A 20,562-nucleotide genomic window follows, 5' to 3' on the forward strand; every position below is an offset into this window, starting at 1 on the left:
ATTCTTTTAGAAGAAAATAGCAGAGATTAAGGATTCTATGTCTCAGATATCAAAAAGTAACACATTCTGTTCCACACTGCAGGGAAATTTTCCTTGAAGTTTTTATATCTCTGGTATGTATGTGAATTGATAGTGTGCATAACCTTGAGTAGTTATTTCTAAATGATGCTGTTTCACCTTCCTTAACTGTATGCAGTTTCTCTCACAGTATTAAATAGCAAAAAACCAAATACCTCATTTATCTTGGATTTTAAAGAAATCTTTATTCATATCAGATGTGATTTTTGTTTTGTTATTTTGTTTTGTTTTGGTGTTTGTTTTTGGTCAAAAGTCAGAAAATAATAACAGAAATTTCTTTTTTTTTTTTCTAGCTACATTAGGGAAATCTTTCTGTCATGGATAATTAGGGAAATGGTTTCTTCATTTTCTTTTAAATGGCTTAAGTTTCCCATCTATTATTTTTTTATTTCTGTCTTCATTTTTTCAATTAATTTTACTTTAAGAATTCTCCAAATTTTCCATCACTTTCAATATTTTATTTAATTTTATTTAGAAATGTTTCTCATGTATCTTTCTATATATATATATATTTTTTTTCCTTTTAAATAGCTCTTCTACTCTCTCCTAGCCTCTTGTCATTCAACCATAGTTTCTTGACTCCGTTTTTAACTATGCTCAATTTACAATATGGCGTCTACCATAAGATTAAAAACTACACCAAACCTACTGTTTGAAAATACCCTTCATGTCAGTTGGAGAAGGGAACTGTCTTCCTGGCATTTAAATACCTTAGATGACATTAGTGAGAAAAATTAATACATTAGGTAGTCAATGCAATATGCATCTATATAGGGCTTTTCTCTCTCTCTCTATTCCTCTCTCTCTCTCTCTATTCCTTAATTCTATTGTTTAGAAAACAGTTAGAAACATTTCTATTTGATAGTGATTTTTTCTTCTGTTTACAGTCTCTTAACCTTGAACACAGCATTCTTTGTTGTAGAACAATATCCTTTGATCTTCTTTGAGACTGCTTTAGATTGCTTCATCTTGTACATGTGCTGCTCAATATAAGTATCAGGTTTTCTATTATGTACTGGTATGTCATTTCATATAGTGCAATGAAGACAGCTTTTGCAGTTAGGGGATGGTGGATTGTTCAGAATTGCCTGAAGACCTGGGAGCCAGGAGGAATCACACTTTTGGAAGATCATAACACTGAACGAGGGAGAAGAACTGACAAGAAGCTTTTCATGTTGCATAGATACAACCCAAGATATAAGATGTCCCAAGTAATGAAACTGCTCATTACACTTCTTATCTACTCAGAAAATTATCTGTTCATGTTATATTTCCATTATTTTAGAATGTGAAAGACACAAGGGTTTTTAATGGATCTTTTAATAATTTGCCAAGCCCAGAGATCATTAAAGATAAATATTATTATTTCGTTCTTATAAACCAATGAATAATAATAATAATAATAATAATAATAATAATAATGGAAAAAGCAAGTAAACAAACAAACAAGAACCCACAAAATTTCAAAGTCTTACCAGATAATGAATTTGAGAAGAATTCTTATGTGTCTATCCTAGGAGGAGAATGTAAGGTCTGTGTGTCATTTTGTGTATCTTCTAGAAGGCAACAGATCCAGACTGAAGATGCTGTATTAGAACAGTGACAGTGAAATTACTTAAAAAAATCAAAGCTCAGGCAGGGATTCGTTTTGAATATATGAACCTAGTGTGCAAAGAATATCGGGAGCTAGAGGGTAGTAAGTGATACTCAATGCTAGAGGGTTATTTAAAATATATATTTACACTAAAGTAATTTAACTTTTCTTAATCTGACTTTAATTTGCTGTACTAGAGCTCAATTTATTACAAAGCCTGCAACTAAGAAAATCTAAGTTGAAAGAGAAAAGACAAACACAGTCAAATGCAATGTTATATTTAAGCAGAAGGAAGAATCTTTAATTTTCTGTTCCATTCTCCTTCTTAGACCCTCATGACCTTATATAACATTTTTAACTCACTGTGGCTCATTGCAAAGTTTGTGGAAGTTTGGTGGACCTGCCAGGCAAGGGGGCTGGAACTTCATGATCCTTGAGGTCCCTTCCAACCCAGGTCATTCTGCAATTCTGTGATTCTGTGAAAGGCTCCAGCCTCAGTATGCCCTCTGAATTTATTTAATGTTTCATGAATTAACTTCAATGAAATTACTCACAGAGGTAAAAATTGGCTTATGCATCACAGCCTGAAGGTTGAAATATTCTTATGAAAATAGTTTCACATTTACTTCGTAGAGATAAAAATTATATATTTCGGCTCTATCAAAGAAAAATATATGTTTGCATGCCGATGAAATACTTAGATAACATCTATTGTGTGCACAGAACAGAGAGTTATTCGACTTTTGGTAGGAGCATCTGCTGTAAGTTGTTTGCAAGCGGTAGACTACATGATATGTAGAAAACAAAACATACAAACGAAAAAACACTGTAAATTGCCCCAAGAATGTAAACTCAGATTTCAGGAATTAATTCAGTGAAAAATTTCCTTTTCCCTAAAGTTAACCTGATATCATAATAACAAAGACGTGTGGCACCACAACAGTTAGTATACAAGAAACAATTGTGAAGGAGGCAAAAGGCCATGTCCTATGCTATTTTGCCACTAGTTTGTTTTTCTCCCCCTCATCAGTTTGTGTTGTCTGACATTAGGTTTACAGCACATCACTTTTAGGTAACTTCTTTCTTGAGCATGGCTAAAAATATCACTTTCAGCAGCAGAAGCAAGAGATGCTGTCTGCAAAATCCAAATTCAGTTCATAATACAATTGAGGAAGGAGTTTTTAAATTAGTATTACTATTCAAACTATATATGTATTATTAAATTTCTAACCAGATTGCTTTTTGAGAGAAAAGATGTGTGTTGTTTGTTTTTGTATGTAGGTAAGAACAATAAATCAAACGATATCTTTTTTATGAATTATTATTTATTTATCAGTTCTTCTACCACCATCTTGGATGGAAGATGGCTTGAATAGATGAGTTTTATACTATGAATAAATGGTACAGGTTCTACAAGTGAAGAAATATTTCAAAGGAAATCAATGTAAAATGACAACTAACTTCATTCCCTAGACATCTTGTTGAACAGCTTAAGTCATTTGTACAACATTACCTCACTTCACGTATAGTAAGATTAGAGTTCCCTCTGCACGATACCGTAGGAAAATTAAGTACAGCAAGAAGTATTGTAACATCTGAAAAAGAGCAGATTACTGAACTGAGATCAATTTTTATACTTAGGATGGGAAGGCTTCTCTATTATTACTCTTTTTTTTTTTTTCTCCTAAAGATGCAATAAATATCAGTGCAAATATTTAGTATTTACATATAAATGTTTGAGGTTTCTACCTAACCACACGAAGGCACAATACTTCATAAAGTATGTAGAGAGCAAAAATGAAGCCCTCAGAATCAGAAAAGGTACATTAAAGATAATCATGTAGTTATCACTTTGCCATATAGTGTAATTGATAGTGGTATTCAAAATTAATGGACTTTGTAGTTCAGTAGATTAATGCATGCTGCACATATCTCCCTGCCTGGAATTCTGACAGAAATCCAGAATCAGATTTAAAGACTTTTTAGTCTCTTAGCTGTACTGAAAGCTGGAAACTTTTTTTTTGTTGTTGCTAATTTATTTTTTTTTAATAGCTTGGCATTATGCATAAATAAAATTTATTAGCAGATCAGGTTTGCCTAGAATTCAGCAGTGTGTCCTAGGAAAATGTAAATATATGGTGAATGCAGCTCTGATGTTTTTCTTGTTAGTTCTCAGCAAATGAGCTCATTCTTGCATTCTGTGAAATGAGATTCAAAATTGTTAGAGGATGTAGTCCTAAAGGGAATGTTCATAAAAAAAGCTGATTACCTTGTTTATTTCTGTGCTATAGTTAGTTACCCCTTTCTTTATAAAATATTAATGAAGATTGGATTTCTACAAGCCAAATTCGGCTTTAAGAAAATCATGCAAATATTCATTCATATCTTTAATAGTTTTGTCATTTTGTATTTAAATGGCTGTAAGAAAAAGAAGAAAAAAATAACAGGATGCAGCATCGGATTTCAATTACTACTATGGAAATCAATGCAATTGTCACAGAAGAAAAAATCCTATAACAAATAATTTCTTTTTTTCTTTTACTCCAGCATCATTTTATATGTTTTATCAATAATTTCTTTTTTATTTTTTTTAAATTTAAACATTTCCAAAAATAAGTGATTCTGATTTTTTTTTAAAGTAAAATAAAGAACATTTCATTCCAAAATATGTGGAATTTGTATCTATTTTTAGTAGTCTAATTACTCTGCATACTGAAGTCCCTGTATAGAAAGGTGATCGTCTTCTTCATTACTGTCAAAACTGCTATCCATTTTAACTTCCCACTCCTGCTCTGGAACTGGCCTTTTCTTCAATACCCCGAAGCAAAGCCAGCTATACATGTTTCCTCTGTCAGCTAGGATTTTCCTTAGAGATGGAGGATTCCCAGTAGTCTTACTAGCTCAGCATTAGGATAACAGATCAGTGCAAAGGAACTATGCTAGGAGCCAAAGATTTAAATCAGAATAGCCAAGAGTTTCATTATATTACACCAAATTCAAATCTACTTGCAAATTGTTTTCTCAACTTTTTTTTTTTTTTTTTTTTTTTTTTTTTAGCATTTATTTATTTCAAATAGAGTTTAATCATCCATGCTAATATTGACTGAGGGTTTCAGAATATTGTCTGAGAATGATGCTGTAGTCACAATGGTCTGCATTCATGTTGCAAAGGAGTAAATAGCTATTACGAAGTTCCTAGTTACTTTGATGTCAATAAAACTGAAGTTTTCAAGAACATTTGCTTGTAGCTTCTTTATTCTGAGACTGAAATTCTGCATTTACTATCCACTCATATATTCTTCATAGTACATTAAGATCAAGGAATCACAGACCACTTAAAGTTGGAAAGTTCTTCTGAGATTACCTCATTCAACTTTGTGTAAGTCTTCTGCAGGACAAGCTACAAAGTTAAATGAGATTACTCAGGGATGCACAGGGACCCTCTCCAAAGATTTTTTCTACAGCTTCTCAGATCATCTTTCCAGTGCTTAATCACTGTCATAATGAAAAACAGTCCTCTGATACCCAAATAGAATTTCTCTTGTTCACCGTGGACCTCAGAGATGAGTTTGGCATCAGCTGCTGATTGTCTTGACAGCATCTGTTGAACTGTCCCCACTTTATATATTGCTATATGATTCTAAGGAACACAAAACTAACAATAAAACTCGTATAGACTCACGGAAGCTCAGTTGTGAACAATTAAGACTTCCCTCAGTCAGTTGGTTGCTAAAGCAACTCCATTATTTGCTTATCCCTTATGTCAGCAAGGGATTGCTGTGGACAGTGATTTTCAACTTGAAAGTATTATCCATACTTTTCTGGAGATCTACTTCCCAGGCAGCTGGTTATGGAGTTCTTCTTTCCCCGAGACTTTGCACAGCTCAAATAGTTGTTGGTACCATTGTCCTCCATCGTTTTGTCCCTATTCTCCAAATTCTGCAGTTAGCCACAGAGTTCTTGGAGACTTGAGAGACTTACCAATAAAAAGTGATCTAGGAAAGTCGTGTGCCATGATTGTCTGCTTTTCATCACTTCCACCAACATCAATTCAGCTTGAAAAATGCATTATTCTTGGCCTACTTTTTGCTTCTTATGTACTTGCAGAAATCCTCCTTGTTGCCTTGCACCTCTTGCGGCAGATTGAACACAAGCTGAGATGTGCCTGTACAAACACTGTCGCTGCTCATTCATCAGATATCTCCATAGTCTTTTACACAGTCCATCTTTGCTTCTATCTTCTGTGTACTTCCTTTGAGCCGAGTCTTGATTTCCTTGTTTATCAGTGTTTATTTCTGCTAAATCTGCTCAACTCCCTGTATAATGGGATAACCAGTCCTTGCAACTTTGAGGAGACTGTCCTTGAAGATCATCTTATCAGTCAGGTTTCCTAGACCCTTTGTGCTTCAAAGCAGAGACTCCTGTGGGATCCCAGCTAACAGATTTCCTTAATTCCCAAGGGCAACATCTTCATTTTGCTACTCACATTCTTCACTTCTCTCAGGATTTCATAAGCTATGATTTCAAGATCATTGCAGTCAGCTATCATCTTACTAAATATTATGCATCGGTATTACATTTGTGAGTAACAGATGCAGATGGCACTTATCCCGCATGGTACCTACAATCCTTTTTATTAAAGCTACCCCATACAGCCCACCAGCATCTGTATCAAAACAATCTGTAAAAAGACATTCAAGGTCAGGCTGGATGGAGCTCCTGATCAAGCTGTAGGTGACCCTGTTCATCACAGGGAAGTTGGAGCAGATAGCCTTTAAAGGTCCTTTCAAACACAAATGATTCTATGATTCCATAACTCTCTCAGTACTTCAAGCCATATAGTTTATCTTCAGTACTGCTTTACATCCTAGTACTACATCCTAGCTGATAACAGTGAAATCTGTGTGGAAGAAACTGAAATTATTCAGCTACATTATATTTGTATTCTGTGGTTGGTACCTTTTCTAATGTTACTGTATCTGTGATATATAGATCTATCACAACATGTGTTACTGTGCTTTAAATTTTAACATGCTAAAAAAATAGAAAGAAAGAAAAAAGAAAAAGGCAAGTACTAGAAAACTCATGGGTTTGGCCATTAATATTTCAGCTTAGGTAAACAAGAACTTCGCCTAATTTATTAGTTCTCATTATATCTTACGTGTAGAAGTTAAATTCTCTTCTGTTTGGGAAATTCCCCATCTGCTTGGAAAATGATATTTCTTCTCTGCAAATTAATCTAGCAGAAGAGACATAGTTGGGTAATATTTTAGAAAAATTACTTCACTTGTCACCAACCAAACTGTCGTGATTTTGACCCACTTTGAAATTAGTTAACATTTGCTTCCTTTCTCATGTTTCATACATAATTCATTTGGGTTTTCACTGTAGTTGCTTTGTGTTTCTAGAGTGGGGATGTGTTGTATAGTCACTCTTAGGAGAAATGGAAACACAACATTTGTCAAGGTGTCATAGTGAACAATGAAACCTCATTACATGTCACTCGGAGAACTGAATGAAAAGTGATGCTACATCTTGGCAATTTTATACCTAAATCATGGAAGGTGAAAGACAGGAAGCAAGTTTTCATTGCTTTGATAGTATTCTGGTTTGATTTGTTCTCTAAGAGCTCTCACATAAGTCAGTCTTGATATTTTACTTCTCAATCTCTGCTGGAGTTACTGGGAATTTCACCAATAATTTCACTGGGAATGGAAATAAACCCCAAGTGAATGAAATTACCCATGTGTAAGAGTTTGCAAGATTAGATCCTCCAGGGCAGAGACAGTCAATTTTCTTTGCAATGCACAGCTCTGAGGACATTCTTCCTACTAGACAAAAAAAAAAAGAGCTTCAACGTGGTGTGCCATACCACTTTGTTATTGTTACACCCTCAAAATGTTATCATTATTTAAATAGGAAAAGCAGTAATTACAAAAAGATCAGTTTGATTATAGAACAAACAATTGGAAGTTATCATCCTGAATTCAGTGAAATTGCTGATACTGAGTATTTGCACTATATTTTTGGACAGATGTCTATCTCTGTGCCTTTTTTTACTTTTCACATTGTTTAACTACCTCAGTGTAGGGCTCTTCCTCATGAAAGAGAATCTTTTATACTATAGTAATTAAATATCTCTACTCAGTTAACCTGAAGTCAAATTATTTTATCCATGCAATTTATTATAACCTAAATATTCAGATTCCACAGAATAACATCTCTTTTCTCAAAGTTTAAACTTGCACACTTTCCAATAAGATGACATCTATTAGGATAAATCTTAGCAGAATGAAATATTTTACATTTATCAACAAAACGGGCAATACTGTTTATTTGTCCTTTAACTGAGAGTATCTTCAACATAGATTATAAAACCAGAAGTATCATCAGTGTTCACTAGGATTACCTGTGATGTTCCCAGTCCATCTTTCTCTAGAACATAAATTACTCCCATGGGTGTGGGGTGGCCTCACAATCAGGGCTTCCTAGCAATATGATTTGGCTCCATCTAGAAATTTCATTAGAAAATGTTAATGTAATAAAAGACACTAAAAAACAAACCAACCAACAACAACAACAAAAAGATTAGCTAAGGATGACAACATAAAAACATAAGTATAAGCTTTACCATGCTGACCTACAGCCATACTGTCATTCATTGTCAAAATTATAGGGTGTAACAGCATATCACATCTTTTCCTGTCAAAACGTTCCCTCTGACAAAGGTCAGTGCCTTCGTGACATAAATCCGTTATCCTATTATTGTCAGAAGTATCATGAGAAGAAAGGAGTAGAATCAAATGCTTGGAACACACAAAGTCAATGCAGCTTAATTGAGGAAAGTGCTGCATTTCCCATTTCCCTTTGTCAGGCTGCCAGCCATCAGCATGAGTGTTCATTCTCACAATCTGTTTGTGTTTTAATGAGTAATAGCATTTTACTGGCCTTGAAAATGACTATCCTATTACTACCAAAGTGCATTCATGGGATCAAGTGCCTTTTGAACAGTTAAGTATATTGTGCCCTTTAGATAGACGAGATGGTCTATTTAAGGCTTCAGATGAAACCTTTAAAACTATGTCCAATCTGCTGGAAAATTAAAAATATAGTAATCTCAGTGCTAAAATCAGGCACATCATGAGCTATTCAAATATACATTCACTTAAAATAGTTTGTTATTTAGTGGAATTTATGGGGGTTTTTCTTCTTCACAATAGCCAACATCTCCAAAAAGTCATGCACATTTGTAATAGATGGAAAATAAAGTAAAATAATAATAACAGGAAAAAATTGTGCCAAATTGTTAACAGCAATGTTTTGTTTTACATGCATTTGAGAAGATCCCAAACTATTATAATAACAGTGATTGTGAGTTTCTTCCAGTAACACCAAGGTGAACTGGGACTGTGTACAAGTGAAATACTAGGACTATTAGGAATACTAGACATTAACCTGAGTTGATTAAAACATGCATATACATGTGTCAGTCAGTGACAATGATAGAAATCAGATTTTCTGGGTAGGGCTGGTCTGTTTTTTGCCATCAACAGGAAAACATGGCTAAAGTCAAAAGACCACAGTATACGGGGGAAAAGAAAGAACATTATGAGTGTGCTTGCTGCCTCCCAGATTGGATTCCTAGATTGAATTTACACATGCCATATACATTCTGAATATACTTTGCCATTGTCATCACAGTGCTATAGCCAAGTTGGCACAAATCTTATGAAAATAAGGTTGAGCAAAAGGAGAAAACTAAAATTTACAATCTAGTGTAACTTGTAAAGTCTACACTAGAGTTTGAAGCATATGATTATTCAGTCTCAGAGTATGGAATTGCAGTGTTGGAGAACCGGATTGCACTATTTTTCATCTCTATTAACTCTGTGATCTACGCTAAATTACTTTTTCTTTTTCAGTTGAAAATCAAACAATAGCTTTGCAAATTTCATATATAAAACACCTGCTGATCCCTTGTTATGAGTGAATGGACCTCCAGGATTTACAATTCTAATAACAGGAATTTAAAAGAGGAGCAAATAGAAAAGGCGTATTGTTTGCTTGTTTGTTTGACAGCCTCGTATCTTTGCTTAGGAACTGAAAATGGAAAAATACAGAAACTTGAAGACAAAACAAAAAATGCAAACACCCTTAAATAAAATATAGAAAACAAAACCAATCCTTCATTTACTCCCCAAAAAACTAGATTTAGTGCTTCTGTTCCACATAAACTATTCTATGGACCTCATGCATTCCTTCTCTTGTCTCATCCTGTAGCTAATAAAGCTGGAGAAACTTTCCTGAAATAACTCCCCAGCTTTCAGAAAGCCTAATAGCTATACATTTCCTTCCTCAAGATATTTGGTGATTTCCAGTTGTATCTTTAATGTCCTCTTGCTGATGCTCACTTTAAATACTGCTTCTCCATGGTATTATTGGCAGAAGTTGCTGTCCTCGTTTTGCATTATCACATTAGCACTCTGTGATTGGGAAGAAGGAATTAGAAGGCTGCAAAAGCAGAAACTTGATATATTCAGAGAAATCTTTTCATTGGTGTCTTCAGCTCTGCAAGAAGGTTCTGTGGGGATATTTCTGAATTATGCAAACAAGAAATTCTTCACTGAGAGGGTGGTGAGACACTGAAAAAGGCTGCCCAGAGAGGTTGTGGATTCCCCTTCTCTGGAAGCATTCAAGCCCAGGCTGGATGGGGCTGTGAGCAACCTGGTGTAAAGGGAGGTGTCTCTGCATATAGCAGGGGGACTAGAGCTCAGTGATCTTAATGGTCCCTTCTAATCCTAACCATTATATGATTCTATGGTTCTACAAAGTTAATGGTAAATGAGGTATAAAGAAGGAGGTAGAAATTTGGATTTGAAACAAGGAGATCTCTTTAGCACGGAAACTTGAGGATCAGGATCCAGGTTGAACTTCAAATCTGGCTGATAGTTAAGTTTACAGGAAAAAAAATCCAAAAGCTTCTTAAAATTAAGTACTTTTCCTGATTGCACTGACTGGGATGGGAAATATGAAATGCCAACAATTTTATCTTTTCATTACTTATGAGATTGTGTAATTTAACTTTTTTCTGTTTACTCGAATAATAAAAGATGATATTAAAGAGTATTTTAGTCATTATTAATTTCCTCTATCATGTATTATTCAATATGTAGGTATCAGTCCTGGGACCAGAAAATTTATCTTAGCAGCAAACATGTCTACACTTTCACCTATATTCGAGGTTAACAAAAAATAGGGTGCATATCTTCAAGAAATGTTAATATACAAAGTTTACATCAGATTGAATATCTTTCTATATTTTGCAATTTTCATTCTGATTATAGCTTTTATTCTACATATGTGTTTATTTTATTATTATTATTATTTTCTCTTTCTTAGGACGTTTGCTAGATTTTCGCTGGATTTGTTCTGCTGTTAATAAGGTAAGAGTATTTGATGTGAACTAAGTATATTTTAAGAAATTCCTGTCACCAATGGGTGTAAAGTCATTTAAGGATTTATGTTTTAGGTTTAGGGTTGGTGCTGGAGACTTTCCTGTGTGAGAGAAGTAGGTTGTGTCAAAGCAAAAAAGTTCTATAAAATGAAATGAATGAATAGAACAATTAATTTTATGCTTTGAGTGCAGAGTGTAAATTGTTGACCTGGTTTTGGAAGTTGTAGTAACCATTAGGTGCATCATGGTTCCTGAAGAAGGCTTAGGGCTATTTGCACTCTACACATTCACTAAGTATAGTAGTGGGAAGGACAAGTATTCATCCCCATTGCCTTGACCAGGACAAAAGGTGTCCAGCACAGTCAGGCCATATACATACAAAAGAGATACTCAGCTGGTTATTTTAAGTGTAAAAATCGAAAGTGAAGTGTTATTATTTCTTTTCTTTTTTTCTTTTTCTTTTTTTTTTTTTCCCTTCCTCCCCTTAAAAATAATCTGTCTTCCTTTTTTTTCTAATAACCTTGATATATTTTTTGTTATACTCTTGACTGTCAGAGTCCTTTGAACTATGCATGAATTTGTTTCTTTTCTACTTCCTATGGAAATCATCACTCTGATGAAGTACTAGTTTTGCCATTTGAATATGGAGAAGTCTTTCTAAGAATTTGATAGACAGACACCAGGTCTGATGTGTTCCGTTCTGGGCAATCCACCTGGATTTAATTACTTGTGTTTTTTTTCTTAGAGATACCATTGCTGTAACACTCACGTCAGCTAATTTGCAAGTTATATTAATTCCTTAGTGTGATATACGTATTCAATGGTGGCTTGATTAAAGATGACATATTACTAACCATGAAAATAAATAAATTGTTGATTTTTTCAACATTGTTCATTGAAGTACAGAGAGCAAAGTTCCAATCTGAATGTATGTTTGCAATTAGCAGCAAGAGGTTCAATCTCAAGGGGTATTACAGTTTATTTCCACTGATGAAATGGCTGGTTTAAGTAAGCTAAGTTTTATAAGGAGAATACTGTGAAATAATATTTAACAGAGAAGTAAGGCACACTTTCTTTCCCTACCACACAGTTCTGCACAGATGTAGCAAGGGAGGCACTATTATAATTTATTTTCATGTTTGTAATGAAATTATCCCAGAGTTTTGAAACAGAATAGAGCCAATGAGTGCATTCTACTGAGACAGAAGACACTGTACAACTTCAGACCACAGAAAACTGGCACTGACATTCTCAGGAAATCAGAAAGAAGTGTCAAGCAAATTCCTTCTTAAATTCAAAATAAATCAGACACAGATCTAAAAACTGGCTTAAAGTGTTTTAAAATACATATTTTTAACTTCACATTTTTCTTTTGTTAATTTTCTTAAAAGGTTTTACCTTCTTCTTAGGATCTACAAATTTACATTGCATGAGACTCATGAAACTAAACTTGCTTTAAAAAAAAAAACGTGAAAGATGTGAGTGGTGCACCAAAATTAAGAATATTTAATTGACAGATTTAAACCTAATGTCACATGTCTTTACAGGACTTGTATTTATTTATTATCCTTCTCTTATCCCTGGTTAGCCAAGCCTCAAAGGTGTTACTGAAACCTCTCTAGCTACTTTACTCTCAAATAATCCACATTTTATATCATATAAAGGGAGGGCTGTTTTCTATATTCCATATTTTTTATTTCTTCATTTCGTTTTTCATTTCTTTCTTTCTTTTCTTTCTTTCTTTCTTTCTTTCTTTCTTTCTTTCTTTCTTTCTTTCTTTCTTTCTTTCTTTCTTTCTTTCTTTCTTTCTTTCTTTCTTTCTTTCTTTCTTTCTTTTTTTTCTTTCTTATTTTTCTTTCTCACAATCTATGTCAGATATATCTCATATTTTCACTGCCTTTTCCTTTGGATAAAAATGATCTGCTCCCTGCTTGTGTTTGTTTCTCCCTCACATACACGATGGAAGAGGCACTGAGAGAAATGTGTAATATCCTTGACATTTAAAAACTCTAGCAAAAAAAGCATGTGCTATAGCAGTCTTGAAAACATATGCAGAGCAGTTTGTATGGGGTATACAGTGCTAAGAATGAAATCTTAGCTCCAAGATTTTGTGGAACAGACTTCTAAGAGTGACATATTGTACAAGTGTGATTGTGTGATTGTCATTATGCCCTTTCTAACATAAGCCCCCAAAACTTGATGGGATATTGTCTGGAGATTTTATGGCTGTTTATCTCACATGTCCAGTGTTTGCCACCTCAGCCCATTCTGTTCACAGTAGACTCATGGCTGCTCTGACATATGTTGTTAACATTAAGTCTATAAGGAGCTTGCACTTGCAGAACTGAGCTCCACTATGTTGCTCACACGTCCTACACAAAATGCCTCCCATAAGAAAGGGACAGAATGAGAATTATCAAGAGTTTTCTTCTGTACTACTATGTCTAAAACCAGTTGCTTTATGCTTTCTGATTGGAACAAAAGAAAAGAATTGAAATCTGTCCCAAGGGTGTTTAATATTACATGCATTCAAGTCATGCACAGAAGCTCAAAGAACCCCTTTGTGAACAGACACCATGAGACTAAAACCAGCTGTGCAATCACAGCCACCCCACAATGCCATACGAATGCAAAGGGTCTCCAGCCTCACAAAAGGATGACTGATGCCCTGTGCTGTGGTATTGTCTTCTCTTTATTAATCTCTGCAGGTTGGCTTTGGCACAATCTGCCCTGTACCCTGAGGTCTCATTGGTCGAGAAAGAGTGCGCTTGTCTTGCAAAACTCACTCAAGACATCTCAGACTTCCCAAGAAGAGGGCAGACCACTGAAATAACTTAGGAGGGCCAGAGAGGAATGTTTTGTTGCAGGATCTATCTATCTGACTGTTTTTAATGCAGGCAGGCTGGGACTAAACATCAAGTCAGGATATTCACAAAGAATGGGAAAGATACATCTGTGGAATCCTCCAGGTTGCATTTAACTTTCCTTCTGATCTGACTGCAGATATTTCAGAAGTCAAGTTTAATAACAATCTCAGTTAAGCTGTAAGCCACACTTCAGTGCTGCCCAACTCATGAACTGAGTGCTTAGCTTTTTGTTAAATATCGCTTTCAGATAATTTACTTTAGTGAAAAGCTTCCTTTCCTCAATATGTTCATTGCCTGCAAACAGAAATCTGTCATCACCTGTTCTGTGCTTGTTTGCATGCTGATAGCTGCTCTCCTCTCATAAATCCCATTAATTAATGAGTAGTCAGCAGGGAATTGTCTCCTCAGGCTCATTAAAGAAATGGACACTAAAATGATATGAAAGCAGCTGCCTCCTTTCTGTCATTCCTTTCTGACGGCTACTGCTTCCCTCATCAGTGCTAAATTATAACACTGCTTTGATTAGTAGTCCAGTTACTTGCTGCAGCTGCATTTGGAGATGGAAATCTTAACTACACAGTCATGTTTAATTGATATTCTCATCAAACTGTTAACATTGTATTAAAAAAAAAAAAAAAAAAAAAAGGCACGAGGCACGTGTACTTGTATTAAATCCTTCTGGGATTTTTTGACATTGTAGGCAGATTGAAAAGCTGTGTTATTTCTCAAAGGTTTCTAATAAGACACTGACTATGAAGTTTCTAATAAGACACTGAGCTCATATGGGAACCAGAGGAAAAATCTGTGTAGAATCTTGGATCATCATTTCAGTGACTAAACATTCCTCTCTGTGGAGGAGAAAAAACAAACCTACAACATTTATTTATTTGTTTGCTTGTTTGTTTAAAACAAGGATACAAATTTTCTTGAATGTCATCAATCTCTAACCAAAAAGTACTCCCCACCTATGTTGGATAGAGCATCTGTATCATGGCTGGATTAAAAGTTCATGACTAAGAGGGTGTTCTAACTCATACAAATTGGGAAGGTTGCTTATCCTGAAGTGGGGCCAGACCTGCCTATATTCCCACTTATATTTAATCTGTGCAAGAAGCAGAGTTTAAATACTAACTTATTCCTTGTTTTTAAAGCCTAATTCTTAAGACAGGACGACATCAAGACAAGACCATATACTGACGTTTCAGAGGCTAGATAACCTGCTACCTTAATCTTTAAACACACAGCACAGTGAAAGTTTGAGGCAACATTAACAAGAGTGTTCCACAAGTAGATTTAGCAGAAAACCTGGTTATTAAAGTGGACTAGCCATACTTTGAAAAAGTAGTTGCAAATTTCCCTTCTATTAGTCACTTCAGTTGTTCTCTTTTTTATCTATGACTTAGTGTTATATCAAAATAAATATTATTACTTAAAGTACTGCTTTCAAGTGCTTCTATTTTTTTTTTTCTTTGATAGCCTGTAGTTGTCATTGTATTATTTTGCATTAATTTAACAATGTCTCCCTTTGAACTGTCTTGTAGGAGCAAAGAAACTAGCAAGCTCACTCAGTATATCATATTTAACACAGTTTTCTGTGAATCTGTAGGAGATTCACATTAGGGTTGCTTAGAAATGTCATGGCACTGTTATCAAAAGAATAGAAATGACAACTCTCTGTACAGTTTATAACTGGATTCCAAGCTTGTACACCTGAGTTGTATTAAATTAGTTGAAATGAATTTAAGCTTAACGGAGTGATTCATGGGCCTGCTATAAAGTTCATGGTGCAAATTCATAGTGCTAATTATCCATTAAACTCAATGTATGTTATTTACTATTTCAATACATAGCCTTATTTTCATTTCAATTAAATCAGAAATATTTATAAACACTTCCTTTGCTGAACATAAGTCACTTGAAAGCTGCTTTCTAATTCATGGAACGAAGTGACTCAGACAAGACAATTTATCATCTTTCATTTATACATCTCAGTTCCCCTTATGGCACTAGAACTTTTTCTTCTCAGAAGTTAAATATAAATTCATTACATATATATGAAAAGTTTTACATCTTATTAAACGTTTAATATATTTCTCAATGCCTCTATTTCTTTTTTGTTTTACTGATCCATATGTTCAAGACATTAAAAGATTTATGCCTCTATGATTAATTATAATAAATATTTTTATTAATTAAGAGATGCTGTTGGCATAATATTTGATGCTGCTGTTAATTTATTAAATCTTTTAAAATAAAAGATGAAATGAAGTGCATACATTACAGGGGGGTCAGACTATTTATCTATTAGTAATGAACTCAAGACAAGAGAGAAGGGCAAGTTATTTGATTTAAGGTCTTCGTCCATAAAACATGAGAAAGAGCTTGTGTGAAGGAACAGGGAGACTTAACAACAACACACTTCATATATGTAAGAATTTATTGTTTAAGCATACATGCAGATGAATCACTATTATGTGACAGATCTCTGAAAAAGACTATTTATTTTCTAACAAAGGAATGTATAGTAGAGTAATCTTAACGAGATCTGAGTTGTTATTCACACATATATATAGTATGTAGGTCTATAATGGATGTGTTTTGATTGAAGTAACTCATAGTTAGATCCCTACTGGAAGTCCTGAGATAAAAACACTTCTTTATCTGAGACTTACTGCCCAAAGAGTCTTGCTGCTGTGATTATTGACAGTGGTCGACAGTGTGGTGAGCTGCAGCTATTTTCCACTCAGTCAGGAAGCCAAGATTTTCCCAAGGCAAATAAATAATTTTATTTTCTAAACATACTTGGTGTTTGTGATGCCTTGGAGAGTAGGATAAAGGATCTGTAACGCATATCTAATAGTATTTGGAGGGAAAAACCAGACAGAATATAGCTTTAGGTCCAGCAGTCTTCAAGAAGTCTTCAGTAGTTGCAGAAAATTACCAGCATCACTGATCTCTGCCTAGGTAATGATACGCTACAAACTCCTAAAACTACACACTCTACAAACTCCTTTTCTGACCTTTTATTTTGTTGTTAGTCTTTCTACAAAAGTCCCTATAGCAGAGAACTTCCATTGTTTTTCCTGTATCACTCATTTATTTATATATCTCCATGTCTATTTTTGTACCTTTTTCTTTGACTAATATCATTACCAACAATGTATGGCATGTTTGAGACAAACATCTATTTGTGGTCAGTGTAAATTCATATATCTGTGGCAAGATGCCGCCAATGCTTTCAATATCAATTATATAAATTTCTTCATCAACTTTTTTTTGAAAACCCAGACAAAAACAAAACAAAACAAAACAAAACAAAAACCAAAAAAAACCCACATTTTTAATATTCATTTTGACTAATTGTTCAGCAATTTAAATGAAGGAAAAATACATGAGAAGGTTAATTTGAATGTCATGTATCTAGATTATTATCTGCAGGATGGAGTACTATGACTATTTCTTAGGACCAGATTGCTCTACAGATGTGTAATTTCAAAATATCCAGACAAGGTAATGGATTCACATTCATATGCAACCCTTACTCTTCATGCAAGGAAATACATTATCATTTATATTAAGTTCTTCTTAGAAATTCATACAAATAGATTAAAAGTGATGACAATAATCAGAGATGTTATGTAACAAAATGGACAATATTTGAAACAACTGCTAGGCGTATTTTCCATCTTATTCAAAGGCTCTTGCAGCTAACAGGTATAATTATTTATTTCATTTGTTTTTGATATTTAATTATGAAGATCTTTTCCAAAACATAATAATCATGCAAGCAGAACACAAGGCTTTTAGAATTATACTGGGTACGTTGATCAAGAAAGAAAATGAAATGTCACTTATAATAACTTTAAGGAGTGCATATCAGCTAACAAAGAGAATTTTTAGTCATGAAGGTCTACAGGAAGGTAAGACACTGTATAACAGCAGAATTAGAACTGAGTAAAGAGGGTACAATTTTTGTTTTTTGAAGTATTTTCTTTACTTATTCTGCTTATTTCAAGCAAGCCAGAAATAAACTGTCCCACTGTGGCATGAAAGACCACTTTGATTATTAAGAAGATATTTCTAGGTCCTTTGAAACAAAAATTCAAGTCAAATCACTGTCAAATCTGACAAAACATATTTTTCAGCTCAGAAAAAGGAAATTTGAAATTTTAATGATTATAATTGGAACTGTTTTGATAAATAAAGTAGAAAGGATCTGCATTTATTTAAATAAATACTTTATGTTTTCTGCAATTTTTGTCAAAAAATAAAATAAGCAGATATGCATTACATTCTTGATGTGGATGCAGCTTCATCATCAAGGAAAATAAAGACTTCAGAGCGATTAGAAGTTTACCAAGACAAGAATTTGAGTACATATTATCAAAAGGATTTTAGGGTTATTTGGGGTTAGCACAGCAACATAAGTAAGATGGATTCTAATGTCAATCTGTTGTTCTTGTGTTTTTGTTGTTGCTGTTTTTTGCTTGCTTGTTAGTTTGTTTCATATTTTGTTGAGACATTAATGCAATACACAGCTGTTTTCAAGAGAACTAGATTTAATATATTTTAAAAGAAATACAAATTTTAATTGGCAGTTCCGCATGGGAAGCATTTTCCTACAATCATTGGTGGTAGGACCTGATGATCAGATGGTCTCTGGGTCCGCCATTCTTTACGAACTGTTAAGCTCTAAAAATGCTATAGTACTTTAAGAAAATACCCCCTGAAAAACAACAACAACAAAAAATTAACAAATCAGCTGATAATTTACTGTTGTCAAATTTCTATTTAAAAATACTTACACTGAAAAATAAAATTAAAAAAAAAAATAATAAAAGGTACTGTACTCAAAAGACTTCACTGAGCAAAAACAGTAAGTGGAAAGACAGGAATCTTCAACAATGGCCAGAAAAAATATAAAACATAATTAAAGTAGTATTCCACTTATATCTTCATGTATCAGACAAGTTGCTGATTTTGCAATGATTTTTATTTTCTCTTTCCACCCAATCTATTCAGATTTTGAAAGAGGGAACTTCTATATAATTAATTATAAACTGTGTATATGATATTTTGAAACTTTGGGGAAAGAAAAATAAGGAAAAAAAAGAAAGAAAGTAGGGTTCAGTGCATTTCAGACAAGGTATATTTAGCAAATACAGCTTCCTCTCAAGCTTTGTACTTCACATAATTACATTCCACATATAGTAATTGAAACTTGTGAATACGTCAAACTGTGTGTTTTCACAAACCAGCTGTAATCAACCGAAATTATTTAAATTCACTATTTGACATAATTGCTATAAATATGACAGAGAAAAGATATTTCTAGGTGTATTACTTTGTAACTATATCAAATGGCTACCTAGGGAGATAACTGCATTGTGTTACTATGTATATCTGCAGGATAGCAACAATCACTGCAAAATCCTTGTTTTTCCATAAACTATTTAGATTTACTTGAAGATTTACTGCAGTCTGGAACCATATGATGTGCGTCTCTCTGATTCAGAAATTGCCATAAAAATCAAGCAACTAGAAACTGCTGTCCAGAAGCTCAGCAGCTGTCAGCAGGAATAGCTTCACTGAAGTCAGAAAAATAACACTGATTTTTACCAACAGAGGATTAAAATCGAACTTCCAGGGAGAATACCCATGCTGGTTGCCCTACATTGATGCAATATTTGTTGCCTCGACAAAGACTGCTCTAAGACCAGCCCAGAGATTGTACATTTCATGTGTGACAGAAATGGCTCTCCAGGGGTTCATGAAAGCCAAATGCTGATTGCTGTTTCCAGCCCTTCTGAACCTCTGAGATGGCATTTGTCCCTGAGAAAAAAAAAAAATAAATAAATAAATAAATATTCTCTGACATGTTTGCTTTGAGAAGTGCTGTGTACATTGGAAAGGAAGAGGGCAGGGGGTGGAATGGGTCTGAATGTTCTAAACTGTGATTGAATGTAAGGTCATGAGGTTCATTTGTCCCAACTGGATGGTTGGCTTGCAAAAAGACACAGAGGATATTAATTGATAATGGGTATCACTGACTGGCTCTGTTTATTCTTTATAAATAAAGTCAGTGAAGGAAAAGGACACTTGAGAAAATATTTGTATGTGTGGTGTTCAGAAACACAGCCACACTCTGTTAATCCCTGGAGATACTATGAATTAATGAAAAGGCTGAAAGATGTGTGGATAAATTTTTCATCCATTTAATGATATTTGTGTGGAGTTTAAACAAACAAACAACAGCAAAACCAACCAACAACAAACACATCAAAACAAAGCAAATAAAAGCATATTGATGCTTCTCCTTCTGTATTACAGATGTTAAGGATGCTTCTAACCACCAAGCATATACATTACTGAAGCAGAAAACCAGCAAGAACAAGTTGCTTAAAAGGATTTTTATCCTTTCCTTCCTCCCTGTAAGCACCAGGATGGTTCAAATCTTGTTAAATTATCTTGTTTCTCCCTGCAAGCTCTCTTGAGAATCTAAGGCTCCCTGTGCACTTTGCCTACAGCAGTATTCTAAAGTGGTTGAATGCAGGGAAGTGTCTTAGAAA

General features: G+C 34.1%; 1 protein-coding gene across 2 annotated transcripts in view; it reads left to right on the forward strand.

Annotated features, from left to right (window-relative positions):
• Positions 1-20,562, forward strand: part of TENM4 (teneurin transmembrane protein 4) — a 1,507,827-nt gene that overhangs the window by 443,654 nt on the left and 1,043,611 nt on the right. For both annotated transcript variants that reach the window (XM_085509480.1, XM_032442260.2), the window contains exon 4: positions 11,072-11,115. The gene's annotated coding sequence lies outside the window, so the exon portion shown is untranslated. The remainder of the gene's footprint in view (positions 1-11,071; positions 11,116-20,562) is intronic.

This window comes from Coturnix japonica, chromosome 1 (assembly GCF_054131305.1).
Source record: "Coturnix japonica strain WE chromosome 1, WE-NBRP24, whole genome shotgun sequence".
Taxonomy (NCBI): Eukaryota; Metazoa; Chordata; class Aves; order Galliformes; family Phasianidae; genus Coturnix; species Coturnix japonica.